Source organism: Camelus dromedarius, chromosome 4 (assembly GCF_036321535.1).
Source record: "Camelus dromedarius isolate mCamDro1 chromosome 4, mCamDro1.pat, whole genome shotgun sequence".
Lineage (NCBI taxonomy): Eukaryota > Metazoa > Chordata > Mammalia > Artiodactyla > Camelidae > Camelus > Camelus dromedarius.
This window is the reverse complement of record NC_087439.1, coordinates 27,920,165-27,937,157: the sequence shown is the minus strand read 5'-3', so window position 1 is coordinate 27,937,157 and position 16,993 is coordinate 27,920,165. Positions and strand designations below refer to the sequence as shown.

The following is a 16,993-nucleotide window of genomic DNA, read 5'->3' as shown; positions in this document are numbered from 1 at the left end:
AAATACACCCTGGAATCTCTGCAGCTTAACACAAAGTTTTATCTCCTGTTCATACTATAGAATGTGATAGGTCAGACTCCTATGTGTTTCTTTTCCAAATAGTGTCTGTCCCAGGGTCCCAGGCTGTTTCCAAATTCTAACCAGCTCTGGGTTTTTTGCTTTTAACCACTTAGGTGAGATTGAATATGGAGAGGGCACAACTTCTTTTACCTTCCCTTTTCCATTTTGACTGATGAAAATTAGTCATATACCTAGGCTTCTTAGAATTGTGGGGACTGGGAAAAGTCAAAGAGTATACAAATATTTGATAAATAGTAATCATCTCTGTCATACTGTTGTTGCTGATTTTTTAATAAGTAACAGATGTTGGATTTTGTTGAATGATGTATTAGGGTTCTCCAGGGAAATGGAGCCAATAAGATGTATATAGATTTATATAAGAGGAGATTTATTATTGCATTTGGTAGAATTCACCAGTGAAACCATCTGGTCCTAGGCTTTTCTCTGTTGGAAAGTTTTTGAATACTGGTTCAATCTTCTTACTTGTTATTAGTCTGTTCAGATTTTCTATTTCTTCATGATTCAGTTTTGGTAGGCTTTGTGTTACTAGGGATTTATCCGTTTCTTCTAGGTTGTCCAATTTGTTGTTGGATAAATCAGTAGTTCCTTTTGATCCTTGCATTTCTGTGGCATCAGTTGTAATGTTTCCTCTTTTATTTATTAATTTTATGTATTCAAATCTTTTCTATTTTCTTCATTAGTCTAGCTAAAGGTTTCAATTTGGTTTACTTTTCCAAAAACAAACAAACAAACAAAAACAATTCTTAGTTTTGTTAATCTTTTCTATTGTTCTCCTATTCTCTATTTCATTTATTTTTTCTCTAATCTTATAATTTCCTTTCTCCTGCTGACTTTGGCTTAGTTTGCTCTTCTTTTAGTTCCTTGAGATATAATATTAGGTTGTTTATTGAGATCTTTCTTGTTTCTCAATATTTTAACACATTTATAGCTATAGACTTTCCTCTTAAAACTGCTTTTGCTTCATCCCTTAAGTTTTAGAATTTTGTGTTGCCATTTTCATTTGTCTCTTGGTATGTTTTGAATTCCCTTTTGGTTTCTTCTTTGATCCACTGATTGTTCAGGTGTGTTTTGTCTAATTTCCATGTATTTTTGAATTTTTCAATCTTCCTCTTATTAATTGATGTTTTTGGTTTCATTATCATTGTGGTTGGAAAATATGCTTGATATAATTTCTATCTTCTTGAATTTGTTGAGACTTATTTTATGGCCTAACATATGACCTATCCTGAGGAATGTTCTACGTGTGCTTGAAAAGAATCTGTATTCTGTTATTGTTGGATGGGATGTTCTATAAACATGTTAGGTTCATTTGGTCTATAGTGTTGTTCACATCCACTAATTAAAAATTGATTTTTGTATGTTTATCTCGTATGTTGCAAATTTGTTAAACTTATTAGTTCTAGGAGGATTTTTTGCAGGAGTAGATTCCTTGGGATTTTCTATGTAGACAAGCATGTCGTTGCAAATAGGAATAGTTTTACTTTTTCCTTTCCAATCTGCTTGCTTTTTATTGCCTTTCTTGCTATTCATATATATTACAAGGATAGAACATTCAGCTCTATGTTGAATAAGAGTGATGAAAACAGACATCCTTGCATTGTTCTCATTCTTGACAGGAAAATATTCAGTCTTTGACAATAAGTATAATGTTAGCTATAGGATATTTAGTAGACACTTACCAAGTTGAGGATATTTCCCTCTATTCATTTTTCTGAATTGTGTCATAAATCAGTGTTGAATTTTGTCATGTGATTTTTTTCTGCGTTGGTTGATTTGATCCTGTGATTTTGTTCTTTAGCTTCTTAAAATGGAGAATGACACTGATAATTTTTGAATATTAAACCAACCCTGCTTTCCTGGAATAAACTTCTTTCATTCATTGGGTATAATTATTTTTATACATTACTCAATTCTATTTGCTGATATTTTATTAAGAATTCTTGTATCTATAATCACAAAAGATACTGGTGTGTTTTTCTTTCTTTATGCTGTCTTTGTCTTGTTTTGATATTTGGGTATACTAGTTAATACAATGAATTGGGAAGTGATTCCTCCTCTTTATTTATTTATTTTCTGGAAGAGATTTTGTAGAATTAATGTTAAATCATTTTTAAACCTTTGGTAAAATTCTCCAGTAAAATAATCTGGGCCTGGAGATTCTTTGGGGGAGTTTTAAAATCAAAATAAATTTCCTTTATAGTTATAGGGCTATTCAAATTATCTATTTTATATTAAGTGGGTCGTGGCAGTTTGTGTTTTGTGGTAGTTGTGGTAGGTTGGTCCATTTCATCCAAATTGTTAAATTTTTGTGAAGAGTACTGTTTGTAGTACTCCCTTATAATTTTTTTTGGTGTCTGCAGGGTCGCTGGTGATATTTCCTAGTTGATTCTGGATATTTTGATGATTTATGCCTTCTCTGTTTTTGTTTCATCCATTTTACTAAAAGCTTGTCAATTCTATTGATATTGTCAAAGATTTACTCTTTGTTTCATTGATTTTTTCTAGTATTTGCTATTTTTGACTTTCAAATTTATTGATTTCTGTTCTTATCTTTATCATTTTCTCTCTTCTGCTTATTTTGATTTATTTTGGTTTTCATTTTCTAGGTTTCTAAAGTGTTACCTTTGATTATAGATTTGAGGTCTTTCCTCTTTTCTTATGTTTGCATGTAGTGCTACAAATTTCTCTCAGCACTGTTAGCTATGTCCTACAAATTTTGATATGCTGTATTTTCATTTTCATTCAGTTCAATATAGGTTTTACTTCTCTTGAGCCTTTCTCTTTCACCCATGAATTATTTAGAAGTATGCTATTTAATTTCCAAGTATTTGGAGATATCTATTACTGATTTCTAGTTTGATTTCTTTGGGATCAGGGAACACAATCTCCACTATTTCGATTATTTCTTTTAAATTTCTTGAGCTCTGTTTGATAGCCCAAGATATGGTCTTTCTTGGTATATATTCCATGGAAACTTGAAAAGAATGTGTATTCTGCTGTTAGATGGATCATTCTATAAATGTTGATTAGGCCTTGTTAATTGTGTTGTTGAATTCTTCCAGATCTTTGTTGAGTTTTTGTCTAGTTGTTCCATCAATTGTTTAGAAAGAGGAGTGGAAACCTCCAACTATAATTGTGGGTTTATCTATTTCTCTTTTAACTTCTACCCGTTTTTGCTTCACATATTTTGCAGTTCTCTTATTGGTGCATATATATTTAGAATTTCTGTGTCTTCTTGGTGGATTGACTCTATGTCATTCCATAATATCTAACTCTGGTAATTTTCTTTGCCCTTAAGTCTATTTTATATCATATTAATATAATCACTCCTGATTTCCTTTGATTAATGTTTGCATGGTATATCATTTTCTATCTTTTTACTTTCAGTTTGCCTGTATAATTATATTTGACATGAGTATCCTACAGATAGCATATAACTTACCTAAAATTTACTGCCAATTAAGTAATTGTTGTATTTAAGCCATATATTTAATAAATTGTAGCTATTAGGGTTTACCTTTATCGTTATTTTTCTGTTTATTATCTGTGTTTTTCTTTGTCTGTTTTCTTTTTCCTGCCTTCCTATGGGTTACTTGAACGTGTCTTAGAATTCAGTTTGGCTTACTTATAGTGTCTTTTTAGTGTATTGTTTTTGTATCAATGTTTTAGTGGTTGCTGAAGATACTACATTACACTGTATAGCATATCGCTATGTACTGGTGTCATCATTTTACTGGTTCAAATTATGTATAGAAAGTTTACCTCCATTTATGTTGCTTTATACTTACCAAATTACAATAATTATTTTAAATATTTTCTCTACATACATTTAGAACCATATGAAATAGTGTTGTAATTTTGCTTCAACCACTAGACATAATTAAAAACTCAAGAAAAGAAGAAAAATATATTACTTTCACCATAGTTTTGTTTACCGTGTTCTTTCTGTCTCTTTGATGTTCCAAGGTTCCTCATTTTATCATTTCTTTTTTGTTTCGAGAAATTCCTTTAGTTATTCTTTTAGGTTAGGTCTGATATAGACAAATTTTATTAGTTCCCCACAACTGAGAATGTTTTGATTTTTGCCTTTTATTTCTGAAGGATATTTTCTCTGGATATAGTGTTTGTGGTTGACAGTTGTTTTCTTTCAATGTTTAAATGACGTATCACTTCCTTCTAGTCTTTATGGTTTCTAATAAGGAATCCACTGTCATTAGAATTGTTTTTTCTTTGTAGGTAAGCTGTTTTTTTTTAATTTTAATCAATTTAATTATGTTTAAGACTTTTTTCTTTGTTTTCAGAAGCTGGACTATGATGTGTCTTAGTATGGATTTTTTTAGTATTTATTCTCTTTAGTTTTTGCTCAGCTTCTGTAGGTTTGTGTCTCTCACAAAACTTGGGAAATTTTTAGCTCATTTTTCTTTGAGGTTGTCAGTTTCTTAAGATCCAACTCTGGGATATATGAAGCATAAAGAAGACCCAGGAAACACTACCGTGTTGTGTTTTGGCTCCTGCAGCTTCTGTTTAGTTTTCCTTTGTCTTTCCACCTTTCTTCTGAGGTTAGTTTTGTATATAATGTTCAGGGTTTTTAGTTTTACTTGGGGGAAGAAATAGGGAAAAGTATTTCTATTTCTATTTCATCTTTCCAGAAACCATACATATTTTCTAATTGTATCCCTTGTATATTTATAGCATATAGGATTATTTGTTCTTTAGCCCTTTGAAAGAATTTACTAATGAAATTAGTTGACCCCATATTTTTTAACTGTTCTTTTTTAAAAAATATTTTATTATCTATTCCTTTTCTTCAATTAGAAAAATATTATATGCTTATTAAGACTATTTGGTAAATATAAAAGTGCATATACAAAATAAAAATCAGTCATACTCCTATGACTAATAAATATTACTAGTAATCTTTTGTTAACTTCAAATTTATTTTATTTGCATTTAATATTATGGCACATTTTTATATTTTTGTAGATGAATCTGTATTTAATTGGTGTTAGTGCTCACTCACTAACAGTGTGGTCCTTTTAGATCACACTGTTTCCATTCTTGAGCTCTTAATTTGATTACTATTTTGAGTGGCCAACACACACCCACCCACACACACACACACACACACACACACACACACACACACACACACACTCTCTTTTAAAGAATTGCATATGGGTGATATATTTTCCAAGCTCTTGCATATGTAAGAATGTCTTTGTGTTTCATTAGTTCATTTATTCACTCATGTAACAATGATTTATTGAACATTTATGTGCCTGGCACTATGTTGAATATTAGAATTATAAGAATGATCCATGATAAATATAGTCCATGCCCTCTTGAAGCTTATAATTTACTAGGAACAATATTGAAAAAGAAAATAAAAGGGAGATGAAAATAAAAAGGAGAAATATCAAGAGTGTGTGAGTGCGTTAAGTATGAGTGTGTAAGTCAGATGGAACAACCTAACAATCTAATGTAGGGGTCAGAAAAAGCATTTACTTAAAAAAAATTATTAGAATGAGACCTAGAATTTGAATAGAAGTGCAATGTGGGGAGAAGAATACTCTGAGTAAAAGGAACTCATGAATGATGGCATTGAGGTATAAGCATATGGCAAATTTGAGAATTTGAAAGACCAGTATGCCTGGAACACTGAGAGTGAAGAGGAGTGGGACATATGAGTTCTATAGAAGGGTAAGTAGAAGCTTAATTGTGGATGATCATGTAGATCAATGTTGGGATTGGTACTTTGTTCTAAGGACCATGAAAATCTTTGAGGCATTTTAATATGAAGATATTATAAATTATGCAATTTAAATACTCTTGATATTGAATTTGCTTTTAAAATTTTGCATGCTTTATTTCTTTCCCTTCTGCAATTTAATTTATAAAATGAAAGTCTAAGACTAACTTAATTTTATTTCTTTGAGTGTATATTATTTTTTTCTAGATGTTTATGAGAAGTTTCTTTAGACTTGAAATATAAACATTTCCCAAGAGTTTCTTTAGGTATAGTTATCTTTTACTTAATGTTTACTGGAAAATTGTGAACTCTATATATAACACATACAGTATGTATTATATATGTATATATATATACACATATATATGTATTAAGGATTTTTTTCAAGTCTATTTTTTAGTTATATTTTTACTTATTGCTTCAATTTTATTTGTTCTGCTTTCTTCCTTAGGCCCTTCTATAATTCTACTATGATTCTGCAACTTAATTTCTATTTTTTGTTTCTTATACAGACACACCTCAGAGATACTGCAAGTTGGATTCCAGACCATCCCAACAAAGTGAATGTCACAATAAAGTGAGTCACATAAATTTTTTTGTTTTCTGGTGCATATAGAAGTTATGTTTACATTATACTGTAGTCTGCTAACTGAGCAATAACATTATGTCTAAAAAACAATGTGTATACCTTAAGTAAAAATATTTCGTTACTAAAAAACGCTAAATTTTATCTTAGCCTTCAGCAAGCCATAATCGTTTTGCTGGTGGAGAGTCTTGCCTTGATGTTGATGGCTGCTGACTGATTAGGGTAGTGGTTGCTGAAGACTGGGGTGGCTGTGGCAATTTCTTAAAATAAGACAACAGTGTGATTTGCTACATTGATTGACTCTTCCTTTCATGAATGATTTCTTTGTAGAATGCAATGATGTTTGATAGCATTTTACCCACAGTAGAACATCTTTCAAAATGGGAGTCAGTTCTCACAAACCCTGCTGCTGCTTTACCAACTAAGTTATGTAATATTCTATATCATTTGTTATCATTTCAACAATCTTCACAAGCATCTTCACCAGGAGTATATTTCATCTCGAGAAACCACTTTCTTTGCTCATCCACAAGAAGCAAATCCCTGTCCATTCCAGTTTTATCATAAGATTGCAGCAATTCAGCCACATCTTCAGGTTCCACTTCTAAGTCTAGTTATTTTGCCAATTCTACCATGCCTGCTGTTATCTTCCTCCACTGAAGTCTTGAACCTCTCAAAAATCTCCAGTTCATGAGGGTTGGAATCAATTGCTTCCAAACTCCTATTAATACTAATATTTTAACCTCTTCCCATGAATCACAAGTGTTCTTAATGGCATCTAGAATCAGTACTTTCCAGAAGGTTCCCAACTTACTTTGTCCACATCTGTCAGAGGAATCACTATCTATGGCAGCTATAGTCTTACAAAATGTATTTCTTAAAGCATATATATCTTTAAAGGATACATTTCTTAAAGGATACATTCAAGGAATAATTACTCCTTGATCCATGGGCTGCAGAATGGATGTTGTGTTAGCAAGCATGAAAACAGCATGAATCTCGTATATCTCCATCAAAGCTCTTGGGTGATCAGGCACATTGTCAGTGAGCAGTAATATTTTGAAAGGAATCCTTTTTTCTGAGTAGTAGGTCTCAACAATGTGCTCAAAGTATTAAGTAAACCATGTTGTAAACAGATGTCCAAGCTTTGTTGTTCCATTTATAGAGCACAGGCAGAGTAGATATAGCATAATTCTTAAGGGCCCTAGGATTTTCAAAGCCATAAATGAGCACTGGCTTCAACTTAAAGTCACAAGTTGCATTAGTCTCTAACAAAAGAGTCAGCCTGTGCTTTGCAGCTTTGAAGCCAGGCATTGACTTCTCTTCTCTAGCTATGAAAGTCCTAGATGGCATCTTCTTCTACTAGAAGTCTGTTTTGTCTCCATTGAAAATCTGTCATTTAGTGTAGCCATCTTCATTAATTGTCTTAGCTAGATCTTCTGGACAACTTGCTGAAGCTTCTATATCAGCAATTGCTGCTTCACCTTGTACTTCAATGTTATGAAGATGGCTTCTTTCCTTAAACTTCATGAACCAACCTCTGCTGGCCTCATACTTACCTTCTGAAGATTCTTTACCTCTCTTAGCCCTCATAGAATTGAAGAGAGTTAGACCCTGGCTCTGGATTAGGCTTTGGCTTAATGGAATGTTCTGGCTGGTTTGATCTTCTATAGACATCAATAAAACATTCTCCATGTCAGCAATAAGGCTGTTTTGCTTTCTTATCACTCATGTGTTCACTGGAGTAGCACTTCTCATCTCCATCAAGGACTTTTACTTTGCATTCACAACCTGGATAATTTACAAGAGGCCTAGCTTTCAGCCTATCTTGGCTTTCGACATGCCTTCATCATTGAGCTAAATCATTTCTAGCTTTTGATTTAAAGTGAAAAATGTGTGACTCTTCCTTTCACTTAAACACTTAGAGGACATTTGAGGGTTATTAATTGGCCTAATTTCAATATTGTTGTGTCTCAGGGAATAGGGAGGCCTGAGGAGAAGGAAAGAAATAGGAGGAATGGCCGGTCTGTGGAACAATGAGAACACACACATTTATTGATTAAGTTCACTATTTTATATGGGTGCAGTTTGTGCCCCAAAACAATTACAATAGTAACATCAAAAATCACAGATCACCATAACAAATATACTAATAATGTATAAGTTTGAAATATTGGGAGAATTAGCAAAATGTGAATCAGAGACATGAAGTGAGCAAATGCTGTTAGAAAAATGGTGCCAATAAACTTGCTCAACAAAGTGTTTCTACAAACATTCAATTTGTTAAAAATTCAGTATCTGCAAAGTGCAGGAAAGTGCAATTAAATGAGGTACGCCTGTACCTACCATCATTTTCATTTTATGCACACACACACATAAACACACAGATACTCAAGCATATGCATATACATATATATGTATACATATTTATATATAAGCACATATATAGACACATACACATGTCTGTGTCTATATATGTATAAATACACAGCTTACGTGTATGTGTGTGTGGAGAGAGAGACTGAGAAATAAAGTTATCTTTTTCTCTGCCCTCTTAGGGATTTTCATTCAAATTTAGGAGGTGTTCTGTCATAAGTGCCAGCTAAATGCCATTTTAGTCTGAAATTTCCATTCTGTTTTTGGAAATTTCCATTTGAAATCTACATTAAAGATATAATCCATGCAGAGGAGGTTCAGAATTTGTTTAGTGGTATTGAGAGTGTTCCAAGGGATATCCCGAGTGAGTGAAGAAACAGTGTGACTTCGTCGTTGGCTGAATTGAGTTCTCATCCTATTTTATTCCAAAGACAGAATTGCCCTCATGAGACTACGGAGACCATTAATTAGTCTCCCTTTAGTAATTCACCAACGCATTCTAGTCCTATAACATTTTACTATATTAAAAAGGAGTAAAATGAAATATTAATAACATCTTGAAGAACAATTTCTGGAAATCCTTTTTAAGAACTCATTTTGGGAGACAGAGCGCTCTTCTGGGAGTCTAACCCAACCTGAATGGGCACTTTTAGAGGCTATTTCCCCTTTCTCTCTTTCAGAAATGTAAAGAATAGTGTTTTTGAAAAATGGAGATAAGCTTCCTCAATTGATGATATTGAGTCACATATGCCTTAGGTATATCTTTACATTAAAAATTTTCTAATTTCATACATCCTCCAGCTCTAGTCTCCTTTAACATGCACCTTTTTCTGTGTAGATATTATGTAAATGTCTTTTGTCTAAAGAGGTTAACTATAACTGTAAAAGTTTGCTTTTGACACAATGTATTATTTTTTCTGTGTGTTTTGCTTAGTTTGAGAGGAATAGAGTAACCTGATGAAAAATATGGGCTGCAGAGCCTGAGACCTGGGTTGGGGTCTCACCTCTACCCCTTCATGACCTTGGGCAAGTGACAGTGCTTCTGGGTCTCAGGTTTCCCATCTGGAAAAAAATGAAGGACCCACTTTATTTAAAGAGCTAATGTATTTAATCACATAAAACAGTCCCTATTGTGTTATACATGTAGTTGTGACTGTTATTTTTTATGTAATCATCAGTACAACAGATCTGTCTTTTTAAGTTGGTATGAACATGCTTCCTATAGGAAAAAAAACCTTAATTCTTAATAAATATCAGTTCAGAAACAAAGTTAAAAATTTCCTAAATTATGAAGATTATTATTAAAGGAGAGCAATTTACTTCATTGCCTTAAAATTGTTATTTTGAACTTATATCATTTCTAAATACCCTCTATAAATCTTATAGTCAGTACAAATATATCTTGAGTGGTCTTCATTAAGGAACATGACTGATTTCATGTAGAAATTTAACCCTTGATACTCTTGGCCTTGTGCTTTAATTAATTACATTCCCACAAATATTTCGTGGTTTTTTTTGTGTGTCTGTTTGTTTTATTTTTCTAATAAATGGCTTCTAAGGCATTACTATCCCTTCCAGTGCCTGTTGATTCAGAAAAAATACCAATAAGTGGAATTTATTGCTCTGATTTTGAACTGAATCTTGTGGCTATTTTCATTGTAATTCAAGGTACTGTTTAATCCCTTTGCTTAGAAATTATTGTAGTGAAAATGTTCATGTTGCAGATTACCTTTTGATAATGATGCATGGGAAGATTGTTCTGCAAGTAGTAGAAAATATGATACTTGCTGGAAGAAATTCAGTGTTGCAACCGGTTGAAAGAAAGAACACCCAATCCCACGTCCTAACAAAGTGGGGATTCCTATCCAAAGCTTTGTACTAGGCAAAGGATACTTTTCTGGTGTGCTGAGAAGTTGTCTCTGGGACCGTCACACTTGGAATTCCAGCAGATTACCCTATCATCAAGTCATCAGTATGCTGCTATTTGAATAAACACAGCTGTTGTTTTCCAAGAAATATGGCTAGGAGCAGCAAGGAAAAAAAGGGCAATTAGTGTTATTGAAGTGGAGGGGGTACTCAGGATGGCATATATGTATTTATGAGAGTATTCGTTTCCGAATAGTCTATTTACCATGCTGTGACTTAACAGTGGGGGTGTAATGATCCCCTCTCCAAATCCTTGGTACTTTACTGCATTTTGCTATTTGCCTAATACTAATTATGAATATTTTTCATAATTAAATATATGCATATTTTAATTCACATGACCTTGTGCTATCTTCTATCTGAAGCATCTTAAAATTTTGATAGCAACTTGTTCTAAAGACTCATATATATAAGGATAGATGAATAGGATAGCATGCTTTTAAAATTCTACTGATGATTTCATTCGTTTTCTTGCCTTTGGAATACCTGAAGAACAAAGCTGTCATGTGCCAATGTTGGAAATAGGGCTTGTTTTTAGGTGGTCAAGGAGAACCTTCAGCATGTTGTAATGAAAAGAGCGGTGGACCAGAAAGATTAGACCATAAACTGGCTGTGTGGCCACAGGCAAGGGATTCCCCTCCCCTGGATCTCAGCTTCTTTATCTGTAAACTGTCAAGACTGGATGATGTTCTCTTTCAGGTCCCTTCAAATTCCACAAGGCTTTTAATTTAGGCCTTTATTATTCAGGTATGATGTTCAGTACTGGGTAGACATTTATTACAAAGACCCATTAGAACTGGTGTTTATGATTTTTATAAATTAAACCAAAAACAGACAAATATCTAGCTGTTTTTGTGCTTTTGTATAACTAAAGACAAGCAATGGGATGAATAATTAAGTTGTTCTCAGTGCTCCATTCACCTAAAATGGTTTGTTCTGAATTCGCATAGTCTTAGGTCTTTAGTCCTTGATTAAGAGTGCTCGTTCAGGAGTATTGGAGTGACAGGTGGGAGAGGAGTGAGGGGAAGATAGACATAGGATGTCAAGATTGTGTTTCTGTGGTAAGACTGCCAAAAAAGAGAAAATGGAACTAGAGAGGCAATGCCCTTTTTTGAGAAGGCCATTGCTTTGGTGCATTTTAAAATCATCTCGTTAAATAAGTACAGAAAACATGCCAGCACCCACTTGCCTGGTGGCTGTGGCTGCCTTTGTGCCATTCCAGTAACCACTATGACCAGGTTATATACGTTCTACTTTTATTTCTTCTGAAGATGGAATTGACTCTGCCTTAAAAGTTAGTCCTCGTATGTTTAGTCTGCTGAAACTGAAGGGTTTGAAAGAATCCTCACGGACAAAATGACACATGTTAAGGGTGCAGATATGTTGTTTTCCACTGCTTTAAGTAGATGTGAACGGAAACTTCATTTCAACCCCTTTCAGAAATCAACAAAAGGCTTCAAACAAGAATGACGAAGCAGCATGAGTAATGTTTGGGGTCCAAACAGGGCCGAGGATGACAGAGGGCATTTGTTGCTTAGTCAGAACATCAACCAGCTATGCAATGTCTGAGGTCTGACTGTGCGACCTTGGGCCTGGCGGTGAAATGCAGCCGCCCGAACCCAAACCCTCCTCATTAATAGTAACAACACACAGTAGTTTAGTGCTTTATACTCTCAGAGCTCTTTTGCATTTATTATCTCATCTCTGATCCATTTTTAGGATGGTATTAGCCTTACCTCATGCCCTAGCATTTCATCATTTCTTTGCAGACATTATGGCTTAGCTGATAGGTCTGGTTTTTCTACTCATGCTTTGGGCAACTTGCTGAAGGGATAAAAGTGGCATTTTGGTTAGTGGTTTAACCAAATCGTCAAGTTAAAGTGAAATAGAAAGTTTCTAATGGGCTCAAGTACTAAGTTCTAAGGGATGAAATTAAGGAGGGTTTTTGTAGTGGTGGTTTCTCTCGCTATGACTCATATCACTCAAACCCCTTCCTACTCATTTTCCCATTTGATCCTCACGGTAATCCCCTGCTGTAGGAGGGTTTATTATTGTCCTCAATGTGTAGATGAAGAAACAGACATTTGGGCCTTTTAAGTGGCTTTTAGAGGTCACAGGGCCAATGGTAAAGCTGAGAATAGTAATAACTTTTTGCCTCACTGGACCCGAGTGCCTCCTTGTACATAAGAGGACTTTTCAAGTTGGGACATTCTTCTTGTATACATCACTTTTCCTCTCAGAATTAACACTACAAGCACAAGAAATCAATTCTGATTAATGTTACTAGTGCAAAGTTTACTGTGTTTTCTGCATTACCAGAAGCATGATTTATCTAAGAACTAGAAAAAAATCTGAGCAATAGTAGATGTCAAAGGAGAGCTGAGACTAAAGCTGTGAAGTCTCCATTCTGCCACTGGGTATTTTTTTTATGAAGAGGAGAGAATTCCTCTTTCTTTGATATATTGAGTGCTGTGCTCCTCTTTGAATTCTTCAGACAGAAGGATCAATACTTGTTAATGAAAATGATTAATTTCTAATTGTGGTATGCCTGATATCTTGATGTTTAGCATTATGAAATTCACCGTGTTGAAATTTGTCCACTCAAAAGCCATCACTGTTGCTCCTTTGGGTATGAGCTCCATGGGTTTTTAAAAGGTTATTGAATGACAACAGAAGGAATGTTGGACAATGAAAAGGTGTGCTAGGCAGTTTTCTGTATTCAGTGTCTGTGGAAGCTATGGCAGCTCATGTCCCACCCTATAAAAGAGGGAGGGATGGGCACTGCTAGTATGAGAGGGAGGAGTAGTAAGAAGTCAGGGCAGAACGGGACATAAATGGGGAGGCCACAGCAGAGCCACTTAATTCCATCAGTAACACAATATTCAGAACAGTTAAGAAAAACCCACTGCTGCAATCCAGACCTAAGACATGTTCCAGGGGAGCCAGGGTCTTGGGGCTGCTCTTTCACCTTGGTCATTCATAATAATAAATGAAAGATGCCCTTTAAAGCCAGGTCTTAGGAAAATGCTGCCCCTTTTCTTCTGAGGGTTGGATAGATTGGTGAGGAATCTGCTTGGCAGGGTAAAGAGCAGAAGCTGGTCTGTGCAGAGTGAGCATATTACCAAGGTATGCTTCAGAGAGGACATTTAGTGGTTTAGTGGTTCAAATCCAGAGTCCTAGAAGAGGAGCTAAAAGTCATACTGCAGAAACCAGAGACCAGAGGGTTTGGTGCAGTGAATTAGTCAGGATTCTTCATGCCCATGTAATAAAAACCAACTCTGGTAGTTCAACAAAAAAAATTAGAGTGTGTATAAAGATAAAGGGGAGTCTCACCCTAGATCAAGATCAGCTGGACCCCAGTTATGGTAATGGGAGACTTTTGGGAATCTAAGATACTCTCTTTCTACTTCTTTCTCTGTCTCTCTCTCTCTCTCTTATCTTGGTTACCTCCTAGACATTTGTTGTTTTCTCGTCCTACAGACATTCTTTTACTATTATTCAGTCTATGTAGTATAAATATGCTGTCATCACTTCCTGAGCTTACATGTTATAGGCCCACTAAAACAAGACATTTATTTCCAATATTGACTTCTCAGGAAAAAATGTAATTGATGTGGTTTGAATAGTATGTCCACTCCTGCTTTGTTCAAACATGACTGCTCAGGGCTAACCTCCTGATCCTGTGAAGGGGTGGGAAGTTCCTGGAGAAGAAGGAATCATGCTGAGTAGAGATCATGCTATAAAAATTGTCTACTGTTGTTGAAGCTGACACCAAAGATTAGAAATAAGAAACTGGAACCAAGTAAGAATAAGTGGAGAACAAATTTAGAGGGTGTGAGATTGCTTTGAATGGATCACTGTGATCATGACTCATCCCAATCAGTTGGTGGTCATGGGGCAATGAGCATGTTCGGTGTACCTACCATCACATGGCTGTCAGGACCGGAGGCAAGTAAGAGAGAGAGGAGGAACTGGGCTCATAGAAAGACTGAAAATATCTGGAAGATATGGGAGCTATAGAGCTGATACAAATTAAAAACTGCAGTTGCTGAGGTGAGAGTTTAAATTGGGTGGTAAGTGGCCAACAAGCAGGGAAATCCATGGAAATGGGTATGTACAGTAACTAAAACAAGAAAACAGGTAAGTGGTACATTCAGCAAGGAGGTTCCACCTAGAGAAGTAGTACTTTAACATCTCTCTTTTTCTAGCTCAGTTTCTTCCCTCATTCTTGAGAAGGTCCAGTGTGCCAAATGGGACAAAGCAACAGGAGTCTAGGACCAGGAGCATAAAGGCCTCAGTTGGGCCCTGTTAGTCCTTTTAAGGTTGAGTCTTAGCCAGTGTCTGGAATTGAGTCTGGACAGAATACCCACATCCCATCCAGGAGGCCCAGGCCTTACCTTCAGCATTTGCACACTGATCTAAGACCAGAATGCTTTTCCCAGCTCACCTTGATAGGCTGGCTAAGCTTATTGATATACTCCTATGTTAGCTCAGGAACAGGTGAGGGTATTCGTGACCCTGGCTAAAAGGTCTAGCCACGAACTTTTGGCAGTAATGCCATTATTAATATTGGAATCCATAGTTAGTGGCATTTATTATCCCCAACCAAAAAAAATTTAGGGGACTTTCTTTTATCATTCATATGTTTTTTAGTTTTCCTTCCCTTGATTCTTTTCTTCTCTTCAGTTGTTTTAAATCAATAACATTTGAACCACACTATTGAAATACTGTATTTAAAAAAATGCACAAAGGCTTTTGTAATAGAATAGTTCTTTTCTCTAATGAACATAATCACTTCCTAATTGTTCTGTAAATTTGTATTTTATTGCATATATTTTTAAAGCAGTCAGCACCTGCAAAGTGATCCTCTCTCTTATTTACCAATTTTTTTTCCATCAGGCAGCAAGTCTATAGGAAAATTCCAATTAAATTTAAAAAAGGTTCAATGATGGAAACAGGGTGAGGTGAACAGGTAAAATATATTACACAAAGCAAAATTGTTTTGAAATACAGCATTTTATGTGGCCTCCCTCAGGCTTCAGTGGCTTTTTAAAGAGATGGCTCGACACCTTGATTTACTGTCTATCCAAAAGTTTCAATCCGAGGTTGTTTTTACAATGATGCCTCTATTTCAAAGTGTTCTTATTAGGAGCTGAGAGCACCCAAACCGAGAGGGGAACATTTAAAGCATAGAGCATATAATGAAGCTACACTAATATGAAGCAATTGCTCTGCATTAGACTCCAGAGAATTGAATTAGACAATTCATATCTAAGAGTAAGATGAGTTCCATATTAAGCATTTCTCTGTCTCTGAAACCAGGCAGGAAACTTATAAATGCACCTCAACTATCTTTCTGGAAGAGTATTGTTACTGGTCTGCAGCTACAGAGCACTCTGTTCTCTCTTGACTATACCGATTATTAATTTTTAAGACATTGAAAAGAGGCCTTGAATTGGAGCCTGTCCTACAATGTCCTTTATGTAGTGTGACCCTCGGAGGCCCCTGTCTCCCACACTTTGGCAAGGACTCACTTAACTTGATATGCTTGTGTATTATCCTGTTCCTTCTTTCTAACTGGAGTGGCTGGGGCTGGGCATAGGGAGGAGGTGGGATAAGATTTTGGGTAATAGGCCCAATTACAAGGGCTTTTGGAGGAGTGTTGAGGAGAGGTTAGATTTGGTGGAAGACAATGTCTTTCAGAATGTGGTGAGGCCTAAGATTTGTTCTGGAAATAATCCTATCCACAAAGAGGTATTTCTACTCCACCCACAATGCAAAAGGATTGAATATTCATATAAAACTCTACATTGAAAATCCAAGTGCAGCCTGAGGCATGCAGAGCTAGAGCCATCACAAGTCTCTTTCCTCTACCCTTACTGCTTTCTCCTACTTTAGCAGCCCATGGAAAAATTTGCAGTCCCTTTGTGAAAATAGAAGACGTTGAAATGGCAGTTATTGGGCAATCCTAGGTACAGATTTAATGGCCAGAGCTTCTTTGGTTTTAACTTCTAGCAAGTTTCATGTAAAGCCCCAGAATCAACTCTTAGCTCATTTGATGATAATATATAAGTACTCTCTTGGTTGTGTGTATTAACTGTAGAGCTGAGATCAGAAGTTTAAGCCTTGGGGCCCAGGCCAAGCAAAGTTGATGAAATTTTTGAGTGACATTGATAAGTACCCAGAATTGGCAGACAAACAGGGGAAAAAAAGTTGTGGGAGACTGTCACAGAAAGGAAGAAAAGAAGAAGCAGGGGAAAGGCTTTAAGCTGTAG

The 16,993-nt window shown here is 35.3% G+C and overlaps 1 long non-coding RNA gene across 1 annotated transcript in view; it reads left to right on the top strand.

Annotated features, from left to right (window-relative positions):
* The window catches only part of LOC135321208 (uncharacterized), a 291,585-nt gene that overhangs the window by 88,426 nt on the left and 186,166 nt on the right, over positions 1–16,993 (top strand). The window contains exon 2 of the long non-coding RNA XR_010380773.1: positions 6,343–6,407. This is a non-coding gene — a long non-coding RNA (uncharacterized LOC135321208). The remainder of the gene's footprint in view (positions 1–6,342; positions 6,408–16,993) is intronic.